Consider the following 12,959-nt stretch of genomic DNA (forward strand, 5'->3'; position numbering starts at 1 on the left):
CACTTGTCTGCTGTGTGACGTTGGACAAGTCACTTCACTTCTCCGGGCCTCAGTGACCTCATCTGGAAAATGGGGGTTGAGACTGTGAGCCCCCTGTGAGACAAGGATGGGGTCCAACCTCTGATGACTCAACACCTATCCACATGTTTTGTTTTGTTGTCTGTCTCCCCCTTGTAGACTGTGAGCCCATTGTTGGGTAGGGACCGTCTCTCTCTATTTCCAACTTGTACTTCCCAAGCGCTTAGTACAGTGCTCTGCACACAGTAAGCACTCAATAAATACGATTGAATGAAGGAATGAATGAAATTAGCTTGTATCCACCCCAGTCCCTAGCACATAGTAAGCGCTTAATACCATAATTATTATTATAATTAGTGGATAGAGCATGGGCCCGGGATGCTTTGAGACCTCAGGCGTGTCATTTAACTTCTCTGTGTCTCCATTACCTCATCTGTAAAATGGGGATTACACTGAGATTAAATCCTCCTCTTGATCTAGACTGTGTGGTTCAGGGACCGTGGCCAACCTGATTATTTTGCATAATAATAATAATGACGGCATTTGTTAAGCGCTTATTGTGTGCAAAGCACTGTTCTAAGCGCTAATAATAATAATAATAATAATAATAATAATAATGGAATTTATTAAGTGCTTACTATGTGCAAAGCACTGTTCAAAGCGCTGATAATAATAAAAATAATAAAGGCATTTATTAAGCGCTTACTATGTGCAAAGCACTGTTTTAAGCACTGGGGAGGTTACAAGGTGATCAGGTTGTCCCATGCAGGGGTTAACAGTCTTAATCCCCATTTTACAGATGAGGTAACTGAGGCCCAGAGAAGTTAAGTGACTTGCCCAAAGTCACACGGCTGACAAGTGGCGGAGCAGGGATTTGAACCCATGACCTCTGACTCCAAAGTCCGTGCTCTTTCCACTGAGCCATGCTGCTTCTCCACCCCAACCCTTAGAACAGTGCTTAACAAATAGTAAGTTCGTGACAAATGCAAAAAAAAATGTAATGTACAGGTATATCAGCTTAAGAGGAACCAAGGAAATTAGTGGGAGAATAGTAGGTGAAGGGAGAAGATAGGTAAGATGTTGCCAACTTGTACTTCCCAAGCGCTTAGTACAGTGCTCTGCACACAGTAAGTGCTCAGTAAATATGTTTGAATGAATGAATGAATGAAGTGAGGCCAGGTGGTAGAGAACCTTTAAGCCAACTGCTGAAACACATGTTTTCCTTAAGTCTTTTAGTGAGAACGCTATTAGGGAATTAGGAACAGAGGAGCAGCGTGGCTCAGTGGAAAGAGCCCGGGCTTTGGAGTCAGAGGTCATGGGTTCAAATTCCAGCTCCGCCAACTGTCAGCTGTGTGACTTTGGGCAAGTCACTTCACTTCTCTGGGCCTCAGTTACCTCATCTGTAAAATGGGGATGAAGACTGGGAGCCCACCGTGGGACAAACTGATCACCTTGTAACCTCCCCAGTGCTTAGAACAGTGCTTTGCACATAGTAAGCGCTTAATAAATGCCATCATTATTATTATTGTTATTTGCCCAACAACTATTGCATGCTAGGGGACAGAATGCTGTAGTTTCAGAAGTGACATGTGCACATAATAATAATAATTTTGATATCTATTAAGCACTATGTGCCAAGCACTGTTCTAAGCACTGGGGGAGACACAAGGTAATCAGGTTGTCCCACATGGGGCTCACAGTCTTAATCCCCATTTTCCAGATGAGGTAACTGAGGCACGGAGAAGTGAAGTGACTTGCCCAAAGTCACCCAGCTGACAAGTAGCGGAGCCAGGATTAGAACCCACGACCTCAGACTCCCAAGCCCGTGCTCTTTCCACTGAGCCACGCTGCTTCTCTAACATGAACATAGTATCAGACTGGGTGAGGACTACAACATGAAGGTTTCTTCACGTGGGGTTTGCAAGAATGCAGCTCTGAGGTTACAGGAGAACTGTAGATGCAATGATCCATTCGCTATTTCACATTAAATTCACATCGCTAATGTTATCGTCCCTCCTGTTCCCAACATGGGATAAAAAAAAAACCCCTTTAGAGCAGGAAATGTGTTTTGTTTCTTTGGTACTCTCCCATATGCTTAGTCCAGGGCTTGTCACTCAGGAGGCATTCAATAAACTAAAGTGATTGACTGAACTGCGAAACTATTGGAAGTTCTAGAAGCATGGAGTGATAAGTTCAAAACAGCATTTTAGTAAGATGATCTAGACAGTGGAGTGCAATTCTATTCATTCATTCATTCAATCGTATTTATTGAGCACTTACTGTGTGCAGAGCACTGTACTAAGCGCTTGGGAAGTACAAGTCGGCAACATATAGAGACGGTCCCTACCCGACAACGGGCTCACAGTCTAGAAGGGGGAGACAGACAACAAAACAAAACATGTGGACTGGTGTCATCAGAACAAATAGAATTAAAGTTAATTCTGCTTCATCTATGCAGAAGACTCCTAAATCAACCCTCTTTGGCTTCACTCTCCCTTTCAGCAATCTTGCATTTCCTTCTACCTACAGGATGTGACTTTGGGGCTGTCCTCAAGCTCAATCCATTCTGAGCTTCCCTCCCAAATCCTCTAGTCTACCCTGCTTCCCCATTTCAGTTCCCACCCCCACTTCTCCATGTCTCCAAAACCCACAACCCAGAATTATTCTGGATTTCTCACTTCTATAACTCATCCTTACACTTGAATTTGTACTTACAAATTGTACTTTGTACAATTGCAAGTGCACAGAGCACTTACAGACATACCCATAATTTATGCATTTATATTAATGTCTGTCTCCACCTCTGCTCCTTGTGGGCAGGAATGTGTTTATAAACTCTGTGGTATTGTACTCTCCCAAGAAATAAGTACAGCGCTCTGCAGACAGTAAGCTCCCAATAAACATAATTAGTTGATAGACTGATTGATATTCAGTCTGTTGCTGCATTTTTTACTTTTTCTTCCACATTTCCCAGACTTGCCCCTTCCTCACCCAGCTCCTTGTGGACAGGGAACATGTGTACCAACTCTGTTGTATTGTACTCTCCCGAGCGCTTAGTACGTGCTGTATACCCATTAAGTACTCAATAAATGGATTGATTTTGATGGATCGATCCAAATGACTGTTACCTTGGTCCAAGAACTAGTCATATCCCCCAGCTTTACAACTACCTCAGCTTCCTCAGAGGCCTTCCTTTTCCCAATCTCTCTGTTCGGGTCATCTTTCTCAAACACCATTCTGTCCACATTACTTCTCAAAAACCTCCAATGGCTACCCAGTGGTCTCCGTAGCCAACAAGAACTCCTGACCATTGGTTTCAAGGCACTCTGAGCTCTCTCCCTGTTATCTGTCCATTCTTTTCTGCATGCAATTTGCACTCTGTTTCTCCCACACTCACCTTTGACTGGGCCTCTTTCCTGGGCTCTCCCATCTGCAAGTGCTTAGTACAGTGCTCTGCACACAGTAAGCACTCAACAAATACGATTGAATGAATGAATGAATGACCCTAGGCTCACGTTCTTGCTTTCTCCCTGAACTCCTTCCTTCAGTTTCACTAGGCCACAAGCTCCCCTCCACACCTCCACCAGGAAACTTCCCCTCATGAATTTTTCTTCTCCCCAGGTTAAATCCTCCCAGTTACCACCTCTAGACTTTGGCAATCACAATCCTTCCTTGCATTTTTGCACACACGGATTTCATATTTAGCTGTGGCGAGCTCACGGCAGGCTGCATCGTTACTGTTTGTGATCCCACGGACAACGGCAACAAGGAACAGACTCGGGATGCCACTGATCAATCAATCAATCATATTTATTGAGCGCTTACTGTGTGCAGAGCACTGTACTAAGCGCTTGGGAAGTACAAGTTGGCAACATATAGAGATGGTCTCATTCATTCAATCGTATTTCTTGAGCGCTTACTGTGCGCAGAGCACTGTACTAAGTGCTTGGAAAGTACAATTTGGCAACAGAGACGGTCCCTACCCAACAATGGGCTCACAGTCTAGAAGGGGGGAAACAGATAAAACAAAACAAGTCGACAGGCATCAATAGCATCAATATAAATAGAATTATAGATATATAATATATATATGTGATCTACTTGAAGCAGGTGATTGTGGGCAGAAAATGGAGGGAGGCACAACTTTCTCTCCCTGTTCTAACTGGTAACAGGGCATCAATAGCATCAATATAAATAAATAGAATTATAGATATATAATATCTATATGTTGGGAAATATATTGGGGAAGCAGCGTGGCTCATTGGAAAAAGCCCGGGCTTTGGAGTCAGAGGTCAGGGGTTCAAATGCCGGCTCCGCCACTTGTCGGCTGTGTGACTTTGGGCAAGTCACTTCACTTCTCTGGGCCTCAGTTCCCTCATCTGGAAAATGGGGATTAAGACTGTGAGCCCCCCATGGGACAATCTGATCACCTTGTAACCTCCCCAACGCTTAGATAGTGCTTTGCACATAGTAAGTGCTTAATAAATGCCATTATTATTATTATTATATGTGATCTACTTGAAGCAGGTGATTGTGGGCAGAAAATGGAGGGAGGCACAACTTTCTCTCCCTGTTCTAACTGGTAACAGGCCTGGACCGATCAACGACTGGTATGTAGAGCCACAGCTGCAATACCTAAGGCAGATAAAAGGAGCTCGTTTGGAGTGGCAAGGGTGTACACACAGAAGCAGCAGACGAAGAAGGGAGGCAGAACTGCAGTACACAGAGAAAAGCACCTGGAACAAAAGCAAGCACTGGAGCAGGAGAAGCAGCGTGGCTCAGTGGAAAGAGCCCAGGCTTGGGAGTCAGAGGTCGTGGGTTCTAATCCCGGCTCTGCCACTTGTCAGCTGTGTGACTTTGGGCAAGTCACTGCACTTTTCTGGGCCTCAGTTCCCTCATCTGTGAGGCCTTCCCAGACTGAGCCCCCTTTTTCCTCTCCCCCTCACCCTACCTCCTTCCCCTCCCCACAGCACCTGTATATATGTTTGTACAGATTTATTACTCCATTTATTTTACCTGTACATATTTACTATTTTACTTTGTCAATGATGTGCATCTAGCTTTACTTCTATTTATTCTGATGACACCTGACCACGTTTTGTTTTGTTGTCTGTCTCCCCATTCTAGACTGTGAGCCCGTTGTTGGGTAGGGACCGTCTCTATATGTTGCCGACTTGTACTTCCCAAGCACTTAGTATAGTGTTCAGTGTACAGTAAGCACTCAATAAATACGATTGAAGGAATAAAATGGGGATGAAGACTGTGAGCCCCACGTGGGACAACCTGATCACCTTGTATCTCCCCGAGCGTTTCGAACAGCGCTTGGCACACAGTAAGCGCTTAACAGATACCAATGTTATTACTATTATTATTGAAGCAGGAGAGCAGCACTCAAAAGCAGCAGAAGGCAGCAGCAGTTGGAAGCAGAAAGAAGCAGCAGGGGCAGAACGGGCTCCTTTGACCAGCAGAGTGGTACTGGAGCCTTGACAGTATGGAGTGTGTGTGGTAAAACTAAGTAAAAAACTTTCCACAGTAAGCTTGGTGATCAGAGGTGTGATCTGACTTGTCCCCGAGGTTTCCCCGGTCCAGGAAGGTCCTGGTAGGAATGAACCAGGGGCTTGTGACACTTCTCCTTCCTCTCTCTCAGTAAATAATGTTGTACCACTCTCCCTGGTTCGATTGTAAACTCTTTGAGGGCAGGGATCATGTCTTCTACCCGAGCTCTGATGGGTCGCTCGGTGGCAAGCAGGTTTGCCTTTGAACCGGTGCGATCGCTGTCTCCTCGCCCTGGTTTCTTGCCCCAAGAGAAGGTCTGTTCCCTCTCTCCTGGCCCAGTGGGACTTGGCAGGTTTGGCTGAGCTTTCCTCAGCTCAGGGACAATGTTTGTGCTGTAGCTCTTGAGCCTCGGGCTCCTGGGAAACCCTAAACTGTTTGCCTTTCGTCTGAGAGGGCCCAGCCCAGCTGCCTGGGGAGTTAATTGAGTCCAAAAACTCCACTCGGGATCCAGGAATGTCTTCGGAGCAGCCCCTCCTTGGCTTCCCAAACTCAGGATTTGAAATCCAATGGAAAATTTGGGCTCTCGAATCCGAATCACATCTTCTCTGTGGCTCCAAGCAGTACCAGTGCTTAGAACAGTGCTTTGCACAGAGTAAGCGCTTAACAAATGACTATTATTATTATTATTACCAGTCCTCTAGACTGTAAGCTCATCGTTTCCAGCAATCATGTCTACCAACTCTGTTGTATTCTCCCAAATGCTTAGTACAGTATTCTGAATACAGTAGGCACTCAATAAATGCTATTGATTGATTGTATCTTTATTGTATTCTCCAGAGCACTTAATGCATTGCTGGACCCACATTAGGGATGTGCAGAGAAGCAGCGTGGCTCAATGGAAAGAGCACGGTCAGAGGTCATGGGTTCAAATCCAGCTCCACCAATTGTCAGCTGTGTGACCTTGGGCAAGTCACTTAACTTCTCTGTGCCTCAGTTACCTCATCTGGAAAATGGGGATGAAGACTGTGAGCCCCACATGGGACAGCCTGATCACCTTGTATTCCCCTCCAGCGCTTAGAACAGTGCTTTGCACTTAAGTGCCATTATTATTATTATTATTATTATTATTCAATAAATTCCACGGCCCAGTTGGTGGAACTAAGGATTCTCACCTTGTCAGAGCAGTTGGTTATTGACACAGCTACATTTCCTGATAAGGAGACAAACAGAACTAGTTCCAAAAACACATCCTCCCTCCTAGTTTGAATATTCTCTTGGGGAAACTTAACCTATCAATCAGTCCATCAGTGGTATTTCTTGAACTCTCAACTGTGAACAGAGCGGTGTGCTTGGGAGACCCAACAAAGTAGAGGTGATCCCTGCCCACAAAGAGCTTACAATCTGGGAAAATGGAAAGCAGTGGAAAGAGCATGAGCCTGGGAGTTGGAGGATCTGGGTTCTAATCAAGCAATCAAATTGATTAAGTGCTTACTGTGTGCAGAAGTGCATTCATTCATTCATTCAATCTTATTGAGCACTTACTGTGTGCAGAGCACTGTACTAAGCGCTTGGGAAGTCCAAGTTGGCAAAATATAGAGACGGTCCCTACCTGACAACGGGCTCACAGTCTAGAAGGGGGAGACAGACGACAAAACAAAACGTGAACAGGTGTCAAGTCATCAGAATAAATAGAAGTAAAGCTAGATGCACATCATTAACAAAATGAAATAAATAGAATAGTAAATATGTACAAGTAAAATAGAGTAATAAATCTGTACAAACATACATACAGATGCTGTGGGAAGGGGAAGGAGGTAGGGTGGGGGGAATGGGGAGGAGAGGAAAAAGGGGGCTCAGTCTGGGAAGGCCTCCTGGAGGAGGTGAGCTCTCTACTGTCGAGTCACCTCTGACCCATTCATTCATTAATCCAATTGTATTTATTGAGCGCTTACTGTGTGCAGAGCAATCAATCAATCGTGTTTATTGAGCGCTTACTGTGTGCAGAGCACTGTACTAAGCGCTTGGGAAGTACAAGTTGGCAACATATAGAGATGGCGGTCCCTACCCGACAGCCGGCTCACAGTCTAGAAAGGGGGAGACAGATACCAAACAAAGTATATTAATAAAATAAACAGAATAGTAAATATGTACAAGTAAAATAAATAGAGTAATAAATCTGTACAAGCATATATACAGGTGCTGTGGGGAGGGGAAGGAGGTAGGGCGGGGGGATGGGGAGGGGGAGAGGAAGGAGGGGGCTGTGTGGGAAGGCCTCCTGGAGGAGGTGAGCTCTCAGTAGGGCTTTGAAGTGAGGAAGAGAGCTAGCTTGGCGATGTGCGGGGGGGGGGAGGGCATTCCGGGCCAGGGGGAGGACGTGGGCTGGGGGTCCACAGCAGGACAGGCAAGAATGAGGTACGGTGAGGAGATTAGCCGCAGAGGAATGGAGGGTGCGGGCTGGCCGTAGAAGGAGAGAAGGGAGGTGAGGTAGGAGGGACGAAGTGATGGAGAGACTTGAAGCCGAGGGTGAGGAGAGGGTGATTACTTTCGATAGTCTAGACTAATGACGTGGAAGAGTTTGCATGGTCTTGTCTCACATTATTCCATTTCCATTGCCAAAGGCTTGGTCTTTAGGTTCCTGAACAGGCTGGATGTTAACATACAGATCCCTGATTTCTGATGCATCTCACTGCTGCTGCTGCCATATCTTTTGCTATTTTTAAAGGCAGGACACCAGCAACAAAAGTTCTTCCATATATCTTTGTCACAGTGCCACGGTCAGTTATATTTATTGCATTCAACTGTTTAACCGGTGACATTCGAATAATCATCATCATCATCAATCGTATTTATTGAGCGCTTACTATGTGCAGAGCACTGTACTAAGCGCTTGGGAAGTACAAATTGGCAACATATAGAGACAGTCCCTACCCAACAGTGGGCTCACAGTCTAAAAGGGGGAGACAGAGAACAAAACCAAACATACTAACAAAATAAAATAAATAGAATAGATATGTACAATCAAAATAAATAAATAGAGTAATAAATATGTACAAGCATATATACATATATACAGGTGATGTGGTGATGTGATGTGGGGAAGGGAAGGAGGTAAGATGGGGGGGATGGAGAGGGGGACGAGGGGGAGAGGAAGGAAGGGGCTCAGTCTGGGAAGGCCTCCTGGAGGAGGTGAGCTCTCAGCAGGGCCTTGAAGGGAGGAAGAGAGCTAGCTTGGCGGATGGGCAGAGGGAGGGCATTCCAGGCCCGGGGGATGACGTGGGCCGGGGGTCGATGGCGGGACAGGCGAGAACGAGGTACAGTGAGGAGATTAGTGGTGGAGGAGCGGAGGGTGCGGGCTGGGCAGTAGAAGGAGAGAAGGGAGGTGAGGTAGGAGGGGGCGAGGTGATGGACAGCCTTGAAGCCCAGGGTGAGGAGTTTCTGCCTGATGCGCAGATTGATTGGTAGCCACTGGAGATTTTTGATAATCACTTCACCACCCCCCTTGGGATAGTAGCCCCTCATTTTAATATCACGGGTGAACTTGAAACCAAATTTTTCAGCAATCGGCTTGAAGACCGACCCATCGCGACTCCATGGACGCTTCTCTCCCAGAACGCCCTGGCTGCACTTATAAAGTCTCTCTCTCTGACCCGGGACCCTAGGACGATTGGCAAGGTTTGAGCTGTGATCAAAGGGTTTCTCTTGGGGTGGATTCTGAAGTAAAGGCTGATCTAAGCCTGAAAGCATTTCCAAATTTGTTTCATCTGCCGCTCACCTCCTCACTGTACCTCGTTCTTGCCCGCCCCGCCATCGACCCCCAGCCCACATCCTCCCCCTGGCCTGGAATGCCCTCCCTCTGCACATCCAAGCTAGCTCTCTTCCTCCCTTCAAAGCCCTACTGAGAGCTCACCTCCTCCAAGAAGCCTTCCCAGAGTGAGCCCCCTTATTCCTCTCCTCCTCCCCATCCCCCCCACCCTACCTCCTTCCCCTCCCCACAGCACCTGTATATATGTTTGTACAGATTTATTACTCTATTTATTTTACTAGTACATATTTACTATTCTATTTATTTTGTTAATGATGTGCATCTAGCTTTAATTCTATTTGTTCTGACGACTTGACACCTATCCATATGTTTTGTTTCGTTGTCTGTATCCCCCTTCTAGACTGTGAGCCCATTGTTGGGTAGGGACTGTCTATATGTTACCGACTTGTACTACCCAAGCGCTTAGTACAGTGCTCTGCACACCGTAAGCGCTCAAGAAATACGATTGAATGAATTTATAGGGCCTCTCCCCAGTGCAAATGGTAAGGAGGCTACAAATGAAAGTGAAGCAATAAAAAAAATTCCAGCTTTGGTAATAATAATAATAATAATGATGGTATTTAAGTACTTACTATGTGTAAAGCACTGTTCTAGGTGCTAGGGGGATACAAAGCGATCAGGTTGTCTCACGGGGGGCTCACAATCTTAATCCCCATTTTACAGATGAGGTAACTGAGGCACAGAGAAGTGAAATGACTTGCCCAAAGTCACACAGCAGACAATCAGCAGAGCCGGGACTGGAACCCATGACCTCTGACTCCAAATCCCGGGCTCTTTCCACTGAGCCACGCTGCTTCTTTGGTGTGTGATCGGGGATAAAAAAGAATCCGTTCCTGTGCACAAGTGGACACCCTTCTTTGGAGGGGAAGGATCAGCACTTTTTTGTTCCCTGAAACCGAAGCCTACTCCACCCAGCAGAAAAAACGAACTATAGATGTTAAACAAACCAGAATAAACGTCTTTATGCTTTAAGAAAACAAGATTCGATTTCAACAAACCACATTCGATTCGGAGCTTCCATTTAACCTCACCGAGAAACAAAAGGAACAGATCCAAACTAGAATATAGTGTTCCAAAAGGCTTTCATCAGGTGAGGCAGAAAGCATAATCAGATTTCACCGACTCAGACTCATGCTGAGATCCAAGACAGTCTCCAATGCTACTTCCCTCTCTCCTTTTCCTCCTGGATCATTTCCCAGATGCTTCCCTGCCTTCACACCCATCCGATGAGGTCGGTACAGAGCTCGGCACGTAGTAAAAGTTCAACAAATACCGTTAGAACATCTACAATCCATCTGTGGGTGTTCATAAAAGCCATTTCCTTGGATTGTGCTATGTTTGTTTATCTGCCTAAGAGGGTTTCACTGCCCACTGAAGTCAGGGTCCAGATGAGCTTGGATTCCCTCCGGATGGGAATTTTGCGTACGTGCGTCTGTGTGTGTATTTAGGCTTTCTCTGTTTCACTTCTTTTTTGAAAGTGTACTCCTCTATAATATGGACCTGGTGTATTGGTGGATCCGTCCATGTGTTTCATTTCCATTTTTGTTTGCTTCTTTGCACACCCAGGCAATCTTTCAATCAAACAAATGTATTTTATGGCTTACTGTGTGCAAAGAACTGTACTTTACACTAGGAAGAGCACAATATAACGAGTTGGTAGATACAATAATAATGATGGCATTTATTCAGCACTTACTATGTGCACAGCACCGTTCTAAGGGCTGGAAGATAATCAGGTTGTCCCACGTGGGGCTCCCAGTCTTAATCCCCATTTTACAGATGAAGGCACAGAGAAGTCAAGTGACTTGCCCAAAGTCACACAGCTGACAATTGGCGGAGCCGGGATTTAAACTCGTGACTTCTGACTCTCAAGCCCAGGCTCTTTCCACTGAGCCACGCTGATCCCTCAAGAATCTTACGGGACATGGCGTATGGATAGAGCACGGTCCTGGGAATCAGAAGACCATGGGTTCTAATCCTGCTCTGCCCCTTGTCTGCTGTGTGGCCTCGGGAAAATCACTTCACCTCTCTGGACCTCAGTTACCTCATCTGTAAAATGGGGATTGAGACTGGGAGCCCCAAATGGGACAGGGACTGTGTCCAACCCGATCTGCACGTATCCATCCCCGTGCTTAGTACTTAGTAAGCGCTTAGCAAATGCCATCATTATTATTATAGGTGGAGGCAAACATAAAAATAAATTATTTCTATGAACACAAGCGCTGTGGGGCTGAAGACGGAGGTGAATATCAAGGGCTTAAATGATACAATGGAGAGGGAGTAGGGGAAATGATACCTCCTTCCCCTCCCCACAGCACCTGTATATATGTTTGTACAGATTTATTACTCTATTTTACTTGTACATATTTACTACTAATTTTGTTAACGATGTACATCCAGCTTTATTTCTATTTATTCTGACGAAACCTTCCCACATGTTTCGTTTTGTTGTCTGTCTCCCCCTTCTAGACTGCGAGCCCGTTGTCGGGTAGGGACCGTCTCTATATGTTGCCGACTTGTACTGCCCAAGCGCTTAGTACAGTGCTCTGCAAACAGTGAGCGCTCAATAAATACCACTGGATGAATGAGGGCTTAGTTGGCAAGACCTCTTGGAGATGTGATTTGAATAAGGCTTTGAAGGTGGGGAAGAGCGATGGTCCGCTGAGTATGAAGGAATGCGTTCCAAGCCACAGGACGACACGGGAAAGGGGTCAGCAGTGAGGCGGGCGAGATCGAGGCAGGGAGAAGTTGGCGTTAGACGAATTAAGTGAGAAGGCTGTGTTGTAGTAAGAAATGAGTGAGTTAAGGGGAGTTGAGGTGATTATTTTGGAGACGAGGTAAGGAGTTTCTGCTTGATGGCCACCACTGGAGGTTCGTGAGGAAACACAGAACAGATTTTTTTTACAAGTGATCTAGGCCGCATAGTGAAGTATAGACTGGGGCGGGGGGTGGACAGGAGGCAGGGAGGTCAACAAAGAGGCTGACTGCATAGTCAAGGTGGGATAGGAGAAGTGCTTGGATCAACACGGAAGCAGTTGGATGGAGAGGAAAAGGCAGATTCAGGGGGGGATGTTGCAAAGATTGAGTGGCCAGGATTTGGTGACAGACTGAACGTGTGGGTTGAGTGAGATGAATAGAAGATAATGCCAGGATTACGGGCTTGGGAGACAGGGAGAATGGAGATGCTCTGTACAGTGACGGGAAAGTCATGGGAAGGGCAGGGTTTGGGTGGGAAAATGAAGAGTTTAGTTTTGAGCAGTTTCCTCATCTGTAAGACTTAAAGTTCTCCCTCCTACTTAGAACTTGAGCCTCAGGTGGGACACCGACTGCATCCAACCTGATTAACGGATAATTAACAGCCCTCGGTTCAGTGCTTGGCACACAGTAAGCGCCTGAGTGTGTCCGCCAGACCTATTTTGTGAGGATGAAGGGGACAGTGATGAGTTGAGTACCTGGGGAAGATCTGTCTGTCTTGATCTTAATTAAGAGAAGCAGCGTGGTTCAGTGGAAAGAGCCCGGGCTTTGGAGTCAGAGGCCCTGGGGTTCAAATCCCGGCTCCGCTGCTTGTCAGCTGTGTGACTTTGGGCAAGTCACTTTACTTCTCTACGCCTCAGTGACCTCA

The sequence above is a fragment of the Tachyglossus aculeatus genome, chromosome 22 (genome assembly GCF_015852505.1).
Source record: "Tachyglossus aculeatus isolate mTacAcu1 chromosome 22, mTacAcu1.pri, whole genome shotgun sequence".
Lineage (NCBI taxonomy): Eukaryota > Metazoa > Chordata > Mammalia > Monotremata > Tachyglossidae > Tachyglossus > Tachyglossus aculeatus.